This window comes from Neolamprologus brichardi, chromosome 6 (assembly GCF_056152115.1).
Source record: "Neolamprologus brichardi isolate AB-2024 chromosome 6, ASM5615211v1, whole genome shotgun sequence".
Taxonomy (NCBI): domain Eukaryota; kingdom Metazoa; phylum Chordata; class Actinopteri; order Cichliformes; family Cichlidae; genus Neolamprologus; species Neolamprologus brichardi.
The window spans coordinates 30,603,629-30,617,486 of record NC_142109.1 but is presented as its reverse complement, the minus strand read 5'-3'; positions in this window follow the sequence as shown (position 1 = coordinate 30,617,486).

Sequence of the window (13,858 nt, the reverse complement as noted above, 5' to 3'; positions counted from 1 at the left end):
TCCATGACACGATGGCATCAAACAGTAGCTCCACATTCATGATGGCTATCTCCTGCTTCTACTACATTCCAAAAAATGCTGTACTACATACAGACTAGGTGACGGTGGAGCCGATTTTAGTACAGTGAACGCACTGTCACATTCAGTAAACTAGTTTGAGATGATTTGAGCTTGGTGACATGGCATGTTATTGTGCTGGAAGCAGCCATCAGAAGACGGGTACACTGTGGTCTAACCCTATGATCCAAATGTCACAGTCGAAATTGAGACTCATCAGATCAGGCAACGTTTTTCAAATCTCCTATTGTCCAGATTTGGCGAGCCCACACGAACTGTAGCCTTAGATTCCTGTTCTTCAATTCCAAGCAATCTGGCCATTCTCCTTTGACCTCTGCCATCAACAAGGTATTTTCACACAGTGGCTATTTTTTACTCTTTCTGACCATTCTCTGTAAACCCCAGAGTTGATTGAGTGGGAAAATCTCAGTAGATCAGCAGTTTCTGAAATAGTTAGAGCAAACAATCTGGCACGTACATTCATGCCACGCTCTGAGTCACTAAAATCATCTCTTTTTCGGCAGGTCATTTTGGCAATGTCCACAAGTCTAAATGGATTGGTTAGCTGCCATATGAGTAGCCAATTAGACATTTCCATTAAAGAGTATTTACACAGGTATACCTAATCAAGGTACTTGTGAGTCTATTTTGGCCTGTGACTTACCCAAGTGTGTTGAGAGCAACAGCCTTTTGATATCCAGTTCATCTTCCATGTTCTTTGAGGCATTGCAAATTTACACTATTCACCAATAAGGCACAAGTTTGTCACTGGTGTGGTTTGTGTCGCATTTGGGACCATATGTTCCCTGAGTTTAACTGAGGATCATAGTTTGAGTTAAAAAAATGACAACTAAGCTCAAAGAGGAAGCTCTGTCTTCAGTACTACAAGCTTCCACATTTGAAGAGATTAGTGTGACTTCTTTCTAACTATTGCCATATACCCAGTTATTCAGGCCACCAAAGCCTTGTGCATATCTTTGAGGTGCCAGCAACTCTGTCAAAATGGCCCACTAAGAAAGACTCAAAGTAATGTTCTTCACTTAGCGCTATAATAAAGCATCAGTAAAGACCAGGAAATATAGTATTTACTCATCACCTATGAGTCTTGCTTGCTATTTTCAACATACCAAAGCTAGAGCAGTGTTGGATATGGGAATGTCCCTGGTTCCATTTGAGGTCTGAATAGAAATATTTTTCTTTGTTTTTCTTATTTCTGTCTGAAAGAAAGTTGATGTGTTGAATGAGATCTTAAGAAATTAAGTGCTTATTTATGTAACATGTAGCCTGTCTCATCAAGGTTGCTGTAAAATTACGTGAATGTAATTGTCCAAACAAACTTTACCTATTTGGTAATGTCACAACAACAATAATAACAATAATAATAAGTGGAAAGTGTCAGCTGCACTGCAGTTATACACAAATTTTAACATATTTCACACGATTTTTGGTTTATTTTCAGTGCTTTCTTCTGTCTTCATTAGGTAGGTATTTAAATCAGAAATGGTCTGATAAATCCACTCTAAGCCACAAGCCCACTGCCAACTGGCTGACAGACAGCAACTAGCTGATGAACATAGTGGAGCTTCTAGGGTTCCCTCGGGAGCTTGTGGAGACCAAAAGAGAGCTAAAAAGGGGATGAGTACTGGACTTACATCCATCAGGTGACTACAGATAAATGCTAAATGTGCTTTCTGTTTCCTGGATGAAGAAATGAAGGCGAAATTTCCAACATGTTCACTGTGATAACACAATGTTTTGATTCAAATCAAAACAAAATCATTGAGGTTTGCAGAGGCAAAAAATACTAATATAGATAAGTATAGCCCAACCAAGTACAAGATCAATGTGCTTATTAAAAGCCTTTTTTTCCCCTGCCCACAAAATGAGAGTATAGTGATTAAAAGCTTTTTTTCATGCAGTGCATGGCTTTTTGTTTGGCTATTTAGCCATATACTGTAAGTGAATGGTAAAAATGCAATTTTCTAAACACGAAACCAGAGAACAGCAAACAGTGGACATCATTTTTATTTATTTATTTTTAGGCTTTTTCTTTTTGGTTCTTTGTTTTTGCATTAAAACACACTTTGCTGGCTTGTAAATGCTACAATGTGAAATACAGAATGCGGAATGCATTCCCTTCTGCTACCTTTGAAGTTAAATGAAATATTTCTATTTTCAAAATATATTTCTCTGGAGGTGATATTTGCCTGTGTGATGAATTCGTTTTAGTCTCTCAAAGCTAACTTTTTTTTTTTTTATCCCAGAGGCAGAGGGGCTGTTTAATGCTAAGTGCCAATTACTAGCACTCCAAGGTTAGCAGGCCAAGCTATCCCACACTCTGTCTGCACTTTCTTTACAGCAGGAGACAAGCCTCCAGCCCTCTGACCGCAGCGAGAAGGAGAACACAGTCTTTCTCTCTGTCACTTTCTTTCTTACATTCATTGCATTGGTGCCCCCTTTTAATTCCTTTCTTTTTTCTTCAACCCTACCTACAAGTTGGATGTTTCTTATTCTTTGCTCTGGTCACATCTTTTTGTTATGCGGTGTGGTAGGACTCAGGCGCAGAGCAGAGTTCAGGGGAAAACAATGTTTATTTACACAGTCACCAGGTGCAGATATATACAGTGAGGGGAGCGGGGATCCTGGGTCCGAAAGGGAAGTCTGGGATAGGAGTCACATACACACTAGCTCTTCTTCTTTACAATGGTTCATACAACAGGTTGGTCACGGGTCCGGGGAAAGTGTCTAGCACAATCATCCAGCGGTGAGGCTGTCTGCGTCCCGGCCTTAAGAGTCCAACCCATAATTAGAGCCTGACGAGATGCAGGTGTGTGTGCCAAGGGCGGGAGCCTGCAGTGAGCTCCGCCCTGGCGGGGAGGAGAAAGGAGAATGTACACAAAACACATGTGGCCTTGTGGAGCCGGCCAGGCAGACACGGGGACCATGACACTTTTGCCACTTGAGCAAGTCTTCCTCCCTCTTTTTATCTCCTAAAATGATGAGTTTGAGGATGTGTATTTAAAATGTAGGAATGGGCAGCAATATATCATTATGTCATATATTGCTGCCCATGCGTGTCTGTGCCTTAGGATCTACCTGGATCTTTGTTGATCTCCCAGGATACAGTCAGTATGTGTGTATTCAAAAAGAATTTGACATATTGCAGGAATAGCAACTCTGTCTTCCCTGTGTGTGTGTGTGTGTGTGTGTGTGTGTGTGTGTGTGTGTGTGTGTGTGTGTGTGTGTGTGTGTGTGTGTGTGTGTGTGTGTGTGTGCACTCATGCGCGCACATGTGTGTGTAATTCAGTGATACAGGCCGTATGCTTCCCCTCAGCGATCAAATCAAATAGACCCTCATCTCCAAGTGAAGCTCATTCAAAAATGACAGCAGTGACTGACAGTTGCCATAGGCACTCTGTGCAAACAGACACACACAAAACCATATCTCGGATTCATCTGTCACAGGGAGGCAAAACAGCATTGCTGTAAGATTTTTACTTACCTTGCATTATGCATTCAAACATGTATGCACTCGTGAGCACTAAAGAGGGAAATGGGACAGGTTCTACTTAAAAGGCATGACATCAGGGATTTGCAGCAATCCAGTTCTTCTAGTGTGAGCATGGCCTTTGTTTTTTTGCTGTAGAGAATATGACCTTGTTCAAGGGAAATTGTGAGCTTCACCCTCCTGGTAATAAAACAATATTGTCACTGCAGATATGAATAAACACAAGCTCATACCCATGTTCACACAGCATAACTAGAAATGAACAAGTGTATAAGTGTGTGTGTGTGTGTGTGTGTGTGTGCGTGTGTGTGTGTGTGTAATTTAGATTGATAAATGCTCTCTGCTCTGCTGACAGAACTGTGAGATAATACCTCAGGTGGTACACGAGCACCACTGAGTGTGTGTTGTAAGCTGTAAATCTTTGAACTTCAGCAGTGGTCACTGAAAGCAAATCTTTTCACCAAGATAAATGATGTGTGGAAACCATGAAGTAAATAAAAGGATTGCACCAAAAGGTTTAATAGAAGAAGGATAAGATATATATTTTTTTTCACTTAACAGGAACATGTTAATTACCTTATTAACTGACTTATGACTAACTTGCTAGCCTGCAAGCAGCAGTTTGTTTGCATGTCCATTAGATATAGAGTAACAATAAGCAGTTTTTTGGCTTTTCACAAAATGTAAGTCTTGTACTCTTCACTTTGTTGTTTGTATCCATAGCGATAGATTTCTTTTATGTGGAACATTAAAGCAAAAAGGTTTAAGAGAAGAGGAGCAATAACATCTAAATGAATACTCACTCTCACTTCAGTACTATTGTCATCATTAATCACAAAAGGAACATATCTTTCTCGTCAGACACTATATACTCCACTGTCTGAAGAACTTACTTGTTAAATTTAACTGTTGGTGGAATTTCACTGGGGTTTTTTTTTTGCCTCTTTTTTGACATCTATCTTTCGCTTGAAAAGATGAAGGCAGCAGAGGTAGTAAGTAAAGAGCTGAAAGATTCTAACATGTCTTGCTAAACACAAGGGTTCTGCGTACTCTATTAATAAATGTCTTTTGGCTAAAAAAAAAAAAGGTTTCCCATAACACATTTGTCATTGTCATTTTAGCAACGATAAGAATTTCAGCACTGATCTGTGCAACTTCAAAATAGATCTATATAGTCTGAGCTGTTAGTTGGGATTGTTGAAAATTTTACAACTGAAGACAATGGCTTCAAAACAAGATGTCAAAAATCACTCTTTGTGAAATATCACACCCCAGGATCCAGATTTTTCTCACTTATCTCCTTGAATTTCTTTCGTTGTGTTAGCTAACACATACACATGTGTGCAGTTCTGCCAGAATAAACATACTGCATATACTTGCATGCTAACAATGGCAGTGTTTCATTGTGAGTCAGCTGATAATACTGTGTTGTATATCTCTAATGACACAGCTGGGGCAATGGATGGAATAGAGCACTACAGTTAACTCAGCATGTGGTCAAGTAAAACTGGGAATTTGGTGCACTACATGATTTATTATAACAGCTGTGTTGAATTTGTCAGTGCAAACAGTGTAAATCGTTGAAAACAAATCTGCAACCATTATTTATTGCAAGAATTGTTCAGCTTCATTTTGAATGGTTTTACAATGGCTAGCTCGCAAGCCGGCGATTTTACAAGCTCTCACCACACTAAAAAATTCCTTTATTCTTACCCTTAAAGGATATGAATAACAGCCTTTTCTTTTAGATACAAAAGCATGCAGTCTGTATTGAGATGCACATCAAATCTGACTCAATATTTGACTGTTCTTCCTTAAACTCTTCAGCGCTATCTGGTAGAATAACTCAGACATTGCCTACCTGGGGGAGGCATCGATTATAACCAGGATCTAGAGAAAGTGCAATGTATGTGTGTGTATATGTGTCTATGTGCCTGTGTGTGAAACTGGAAGAAGACAGACTGTAAAGGTGAAAAATAAAGGCAATTCTCTTTGGCATTAGAACAGAGAATATGAAAAAAAGACACAAATAGACTGAATAAACCAATGAATTACAGGCGAGTCTGGAAGCAATAGATACAGACACAAATGTAGTAATATATATATATATGTGTGTGTGTGTTTTAAATATCTTCAAACTCATTAGCCTTCCACAACTTGTTTCTGCATCTCACTACTCAAGTTTGCCTATGAGTCCACCCATTTCACTTGTAAAGATGTTGCCCCTATAAACCATTTGTGAGAGAACATTTATATAAATTATGTAACTACCGTGAAAGTGCTGTTTCACTGGTTACAGTATATTGAACATGTTTGGCTAAATATATTACATGACCCAAAGTAACAGCGTTGGCGTCTCTCAGAGCAGCAATTTCATACAAGAATTGTATGTTTAAGTGCAGACACAAACAGGAAAAACCTTGCTATTAATCATCACTGCCACAAAAAGGCAGGAGGAAAAAGACCAAAAATGGTGTATATTTTTCCTATATACTTGTCTTGAGTAAGTAACTAACTAACATAATTCAATGCAGAGTGGGAAGGTAGTAGATTATTAATTTAAAGATGTCGGTTGCAGAATTTCTTCTTCTACAAGTAAAATTTGCAGAGTTTTAAGAGAAGTATTGATGCAGACAGGTTCTTGCTACGTTGTCTGCACACACTCAGAGTTTGTCCCTAGGCAATGAAGACCTTATAACTTTATCAGTGCCATTGGTCCATAGGTGACCTAGAACACACAAGCCTAGTGGGAGAGGTTAGGAGGCAGAAGCTCAACACTGATTTACTCAACAAAAAATTAATTTCAAATGAAAAGTTTGTTCTTACCACCAAAGGGAAATTGATACCCTAGGAACAGAATTACACAATGGCCTTCCAGAGAAGTACACTATGAAAACATTTGTCTCACATACATACACTTAGTCTTCCTCACTTTCCCCCTAAGAGAGGAAGAAAGGAAAGGGTCGGGAAATGTGAAAAGCGACCAGATGTAAACCTCAGCATGCCAAAACGCAAGTGTTATTTAAATTCATCAAAAGTGTCTGATACTCTATTTTCAGTGCTAGAATGAAAAACTGTGTCCAATAATTTTTATAACATTTCAAAAAATAATCAGCCAATAGGACACATGGTGACTGGCTAATTCCACAGTAATATAAAAGTAGCCAAAATGCAGTTCATTAAAAAAAACCATGAACCATGAATTACCATGAATGCCTTTGAGGAGAGACAGCTTTGCACACATCCAGGCTGTGTTTCTACTTCTGACAATTCATCTTGTCAACAGCACAAATACACAGCATGCATTCAGAGGCTATGACAACAGACTTTTCACCACCATTTGAAATACGGCCACTCAGAAAACCTACGCTAACACTTTTCTTAGATCCAGGTGACGTTGTTGTATATCTTTAATCTTTTGGAACATTAGAAGATATGGCAACCTGTCATAAAGTGGCTAGAAATTACACCTTTGCACCAATCATCAGTTTGTTTGGAGGAGTAAGAGCAATGCTGAAGCACCCTAACTATACCGTTCAACCTGTAGCGCGTATTTAATATCCAAAATAGGACAAAACTTATCAAATCAGTGTTAAATGTGGTGACCAAATGGTTAAGCTAATGAGTAAGTTTATTTGATGGCAGTTAAGTTACAAATTTTTATGCATGTTTTTTAAGCTGTAGTGTTGGCTTAACCTCCTAAGACCCAAACTCTTCCACGGGATGTATTTTTAATTTCTCTTTGATATTTGGTCACATTGGGACCTGATGAATGTAAAAACAAAGAATTGCCAGATTTTTCTTTTACCTGATTTTTTTTCTAAGAAAAATGAGAGCCATATATGAGGATATTCGTTTAAAATTTCAATAGAATGTCCTTGTAAGTGGATATCAGGCCCTTGTAGAGCAAAATTGAGTATTTTGGTCTAAATAACCCAAAATGTGATGTCCACATATGTGGACGCCAGGTCCTAGGAGGTTAAAGTATTCGGCTGTAATTGTTATCCAGATATGTTATAGTATAATCTTTACGGCAATTCTTGCCCTTTTATGGGGAAAAAACTTTGGAGAGCTACAACATAACTCGTGTAAACATTTAAAAGCTGCTTCTGAAAGGTGGCAGAAAATGACATGCTGCGAAAATGAATTTACTCTCAAGAAAATAATTTTACCACCAATTTTTAACAATGCAGAAATATACTGCCTGGCTATATCAAACATTTATTGTCTCTTCCATGGATCCTCCTACATCACTTCATCAACCCCTGAAGGAACCTGAGACGCAGGGTCCAAAACATTACTGCGAAACCTATGCTACAGCATGATGACTAAACCCCTGTTCCACAACTGAATAGTCTGCAGAGACAGAAAGGCCACAGATGATAGAGACTTTTGACTTTGACAGTCCCATTACTGGATCATTGTCAGAGTATGACAAAGCAAAGCAAATATACACAGAAGGGATGGAGGAGAGGGTTGGTGAGTGGAAGACTGGGTGGGAGCAGACAGAGAGAGTCATACAGGGGAAGTGGAGGGAAACAGAGGCTTCCCCTGTCACCATCTGTAGTCTTCTGGAGAACATAAATCCTACTATCTGTGTCATGCATACTGTACTGCTGCTACCACTGCATCAGAGATCATCAGTGCTCACACACACACACACAAAGATCAGTACACAGACGTACACATACACAGACGGACACGACACACTTAATGTCTTCCACCCCTCTTAGCCCCATCTGTCTACGTCTGTTCCTCTGCTCTTCCCTTTCATGCACACATTAGCACTGTTGTCACTGTGACAGACATGCTCATACACACCAGAGACTGAGCATATTAATGAATGCACGCTCATGTGCACATGTAAAAACACACACATGTACTTGGTCAGTTATTTCTTCATCTCATCTATTGTTTAATACCGTCTTATCCCATCAGCTTCATAATCAGCACTTCACTTCTTTTCATCATCTTCTGTCTCTTCTGTTACTGCTGATCTTTCTCATTGTGTCCATTTTCCACCTTAATAAAAACCTTCCCAAGTGACTAATTGGTAAACTTCTTCACTGTTTAATGCTGCTTCTGTATTCTACGGTGGTAAAAAAAAAAAAAAAAGAAAAAAGAAAAAGCCAAAAATCTCTATCTTGTATTTTGGCTGATTTGTTGCTTCAGATCTTGTGTTATGTCTGCAATTTCCTTTTGTTCAGTATCTTCATTTAAGCTTTTTCTTCTTAATTTTCTTTATACTGGGATTTTTAGTTCATATCCCATCTCTTTTTCAGTACCGCCTGCTCTTGTATTCTTTTTACTTTTCTTTTTAATTTTTTTACTCTCTTGCATTGCTGGTGTGCCCTCTGCCATTCTTGTCCTGTCTTTAAATCACGTCCTCCTTTTCTTTCTTTTTCTCTTATCTATTCTTTTCTTCTTCTACATCCCCCAAATCTCATCCATCCTCTTCTCTCTTCCTCTTCTCTACCTTTACAACAGCATATCAGGGAGATTTACATTCAGGACCATGGACAGCTCCCTCACACAGCGAACACAAGGAGTTGCAGTGCCACCTGTTGGTCATCATCAGTACTACGGCATACATATGATTGATTGATCGATATATATATATATATATATATATATATATATATATATATATATATATATATATATATATATACATATATATATATATATATATATATATATAGTACAGGACAGATAAGTTCCACATGCTCATACATATGTGAATAAGGCTGGACCCACAAGAGTCAACTTGGAGAGGGCAAGCGTTAACTCTGAACACAACACAGAGGAGATTCAGCTGGGAGATCTATGAGAGAGGTTAAGCTGGCAGGCCTTGAGGTAATGGCAACCATATATTACCCTGCAGTTTCATCCCACTACATGTCGGGGCTCATAGATGCAGTGCAACTGTGAGGCGGTTGAGCCAGAATGAGGATCTCAAGTCTCATTCCGTTCATGGCAGCCAAAGGGAGGAAACAATAGCATCTGCTGTCCTCAGAGACAAGGAATTTAATCACAAGCCCAGCCAAGGTAAGATTTGAATGTAAAGTAGCAGAGCAATGGTTTGTCTGTGCGTGAGAATGTCTCTATTAAACGGAGTGGAGATGTTTATGTTGGCATTTAAACTTAATAGCAAATGTCAACAAGGGAGTTGGATGATGCTCATCCTCACTGTGTGTAGGTGTGGGGGAAGTTGAGGTGTTTGTCCATATGCTCACAGCTGTGACTGAGACAAAAAAGTTCAGGAAATGAAAACACTCACACACAGACACATTTGTCTCCACAAACACACATAGGGGCACTGATCCACTGTAGGGATTACCAGTGATCCATGACTGGGCTCACACTAGGCTGTACTGGTGTGTGTCTTTGTCTGTGTCCCATCCTCCTGGGATGCCAGTTTGTGTGCACACACAGTATATGTCAGGGTGAAGTTGTTTGTGTGTGCATTTTTGTGTCTGTACAAGGTTTGAGAGAAGGCAGAATTCGAAGAAGAAAGGAAGAAGGAGAAATCAAAGCAGAACAGTGGCAAAAAGGAAGAAGGGGACAACACAGACAAGAGAATGTGTTATCTCACTCTCTATCTTTGTCTCGGTCCCTCTCTTACCCACCCACACATAGTAGTAAGTACAATGATCACAGAAAGGTGATCTCAAAGCTTAGCCAGTCAGAAGACGGTGAGTCAACAGAGAGCAATAGAAATGGAAAAAACACAAAGGTAAAAAGAGATTTGGATAACTGCTTTCAGTTTACTGTGTTTATAGAAATTAACCGATTTTAATGAGAGTGTGTTGAAACGCATAAATGGGCACACAATTGACGGAACTAACTGCACATAATTCACAGAGCTGACAACCATTTTTGTTTTCCTCCATGTTAATGAACCCATGCTTTGTCCCTGAAGTTGTAGTATTGGTTTCTGATTGACTTCAGCAGCTACTATTAGTTCTAGCATGACCAAGTTTCCCATTAGAATGTGAACTATTTACACCCCATAATAAGTAAGCTAAAGGTGCCATTATGAGTTTTTTTTTATTCTATTAAATTCCTTGATGTAAAGTCATCATCAGAGCATTTGAGCTAATGTATAACTGCAAGCAGTTACAGTAAATACATGTGCCATCCTACACATAAGTACACATATATAGACAAACAAATTAATTCAGATTCCAGGGACCCACACATTTCATGACCCACAAACATGCCGTAAGCAGCTTAGAGGGTAGGAGATATACTTAGCTTAGAGTCAGAAGAGAGGACAAAGGTTCACTTGTGTTAAGGCGTCACATGTTAGATACATTATTTATTTTTGCGGGAGTGATAGTGCAAAGAGAAAAGAAGGTAGATGAGGGATAAAATGTTTTTAAAACTACTGTTTCAATCCTTAAAAACTCTGTTAGATAATAATAATATACACAGTCACTTTGTTACAATTCGCTTACTGCTAAATTCTTGCTAAAGTCTATATTTATCCTTGGGTATAATGATTTCAGGGTAAACCTGAAACCTGGTATAATTTCTGTCAGAAATGTAGCTCTTTTTTTTGGAGCTGTTATTTGTAAAAAGATCAAGAGGCTAGACAGTTAGCTATTAACTATTAGCTGCGTTGATTTTGAGGGAGGGCAGGAGGTTGAATTCTGCATTGTTTAAAGTAATTCAATTCAATTCAATTTTAGAATAGAATTCAACTTTATTGTCATTGCACATGCACGGGTACAGGGCAACGAAATGCAGTTTGCATCCATCCAGAAGTGCTTTAGCCATGATATAGATATATTACAATATATATTAGCAATAATATAGATATGTAAGTATATTACAGAAATGGGTCTATTATGGTATGTTATAATGTACACGGTATGAAGTATGTTATGAATATTCTATAACTATAAGTATGTACAGGCTGTAGTGAGTACAAGCTATGTACAGGCTATGAACAGGATATAAATATGAAATAAAAAACTATACAGAAATCTGAGATATACAGCTATACAGAAATGGGAACTATGCAAGTTATAAACAGTTGTAGGATTAAAAATTATCGTATGTACAGAATGATTATTTACACAGAACTATACAGTAGTGCAGTTAAGATAAGTGAGATATGTGGATAATTTTTACAGAGGCTATATAAAGTGCTAGTGGTTGTGAGTGGTGGTTCAGTCCATGTTATTATTATTTTATTTATATAGCGCCAAATCCCAACAAAAGTTCCCTCAAGGCGCTTTGTATTGTACAGTAGATCGCACAATAATAGATACAGAGAAAAACCCAACAATCATATGACCCCCTATGAGCAAGCACTTTGGCGACAGTGGGAAGGAAAAACTCCCTTTTAACAGGAAGAAACCTCCGGCAGAACCAGGCTCAGGGAGGGGCGGGGCCATCTGCTGCAACCGGTTGGGGTGAGAGAAGGAAAACAGGATAAAGACATGCTGTGGAAGAGAGACAGAGGTTAATAACAGATATGATTCGATGCAGAGAGGTCTATTAACACATAGTGAGTGCAGGAAAAACTCAATGTATCATGGGAATCCCCGGCAACCTACGTCTATTGCAGCATAACTAACGGAGGATTCAGGGTCACCTGGTCCAGCCCTAATTATATGCTTTAGCAAAAAGGAAAGTTTTAGGCCTAATCTTAAAAGTAGAGATAGTGTCTGTCTCCCGAATCCAAACTGGAAAGTAAAGTCCATTATTAAATTGTTAGACAAGGCTTGATGCAAAACTTAAATGTGTTTTTGCTCACTCGTAGTTCTGGGTAGAGGCACCCAGCAAATAGGCAGGAGAGATGAAATACCATCTGAAAATCCATTCAGCTACCTTGAAATACAACTTACACACACAGCTGTGCACAGTAAGGCAGGCACACTCTGAGGGCAGAGGAACTTGGTGTCGGTCTGTCACAGAGTGTTGACCACAGTGGGGTTCACATACACACACACACACGCGCGCGCGCACACACACACTTTATATACGCACAGCTTGACCACCCATGACTGCCCTCTGATTACCGCCAGCTTCCATAGCCACCCTCACTCCTTCTCTCCATACCTCCTGCACACCCCAGTGATTCTTCCTTCTTTCTCTACTTCCCCACATTCATTCACTCCCCCTTTCTTTCCATTCCTCCCACCATGCTCCTCCACCCTGCTTCCACCTTTTTTCACCGCTGCTTGCCCTCTCATTTCTTTCCTAACTTTCCTGTCTCACACATTAACATATAAAATGCCTCAACTGTTTTCTAGGCTAAAGTGTTTGGTGACTCAGTCAGTCAGATGCATAGTTACTTACCTGCTCATTCACTCACTTGATTAGTCTGCTGCTCGTTCACTCACTCATTTACCTGTTTACTTTCTCAGTCTAACTCATTTGTTTACTCCTTTGCTCACTCACCTGAAAATCTGTAATGACAAAGTTTCTGCAATGAAGAAGTGCAATTACAAGTTTTATCTAATTCACATGCAACAGTCATGTTTACAAGGCTGATAATTGTTTTTTTAAACACAAAGTTACAAAAATGTTAATAATAATCATAATAATGGCAATAAAAAGTAACTTATCATTTGTGTATTTCTGTGAAATTCTGTAAAAAGATTAAATTAATTTGTGGCATAAATGAACTACAGCCGCACATTACTACAACATACCCATATTTTTTTAATTTACTGTCCAAAATGTGGCCTCACACTTTAGACCCTCAGTATTATTTATAAATAAACTAGTGCAAATGACATGTTCTAGTGTAAATAAATGTATCACCTCTACTTGTCTTGTTTAGATATGCTCAAACAACTACAGCAGTGCCAGTCTTTGTTTATGCCATACTTGCATGCTAGTTCATGTCTTTCAGCTAGTGTAAATCTATCAAATATCTAGAGATTTTTATTATGTTGCGTTTTTTTAAGCATTTCAATCATTTTCACAGGCTGGCAGTTACTGGGTTATGTTGGCTTTAGTGGATGCATACTGGCAATGCAGCCACAAATCCTCCTAGCGTGAATTGGAATATAAACTCTGTTTGTTTTGTTTCAGTTTTTTTCACAAAGTATTCTTAAAGTCTACCTTGTCAAAGAGACATTGTAATAACCCCTCAGGTTCATGCTACCAGTTATTCACAAGGCCAGCTTACTAACCGAAAAATTGCATGTTTTCTGAGTTTTTGACATGGAAGGCTGGTCTAACCCCAGGTATACATTTGTTGTGGTTCCATGATGTTGTGTATTTTGTGCAGTTTTGTTTTGTTACTGCAAGGCTTAAGATGTCACTAGGAGA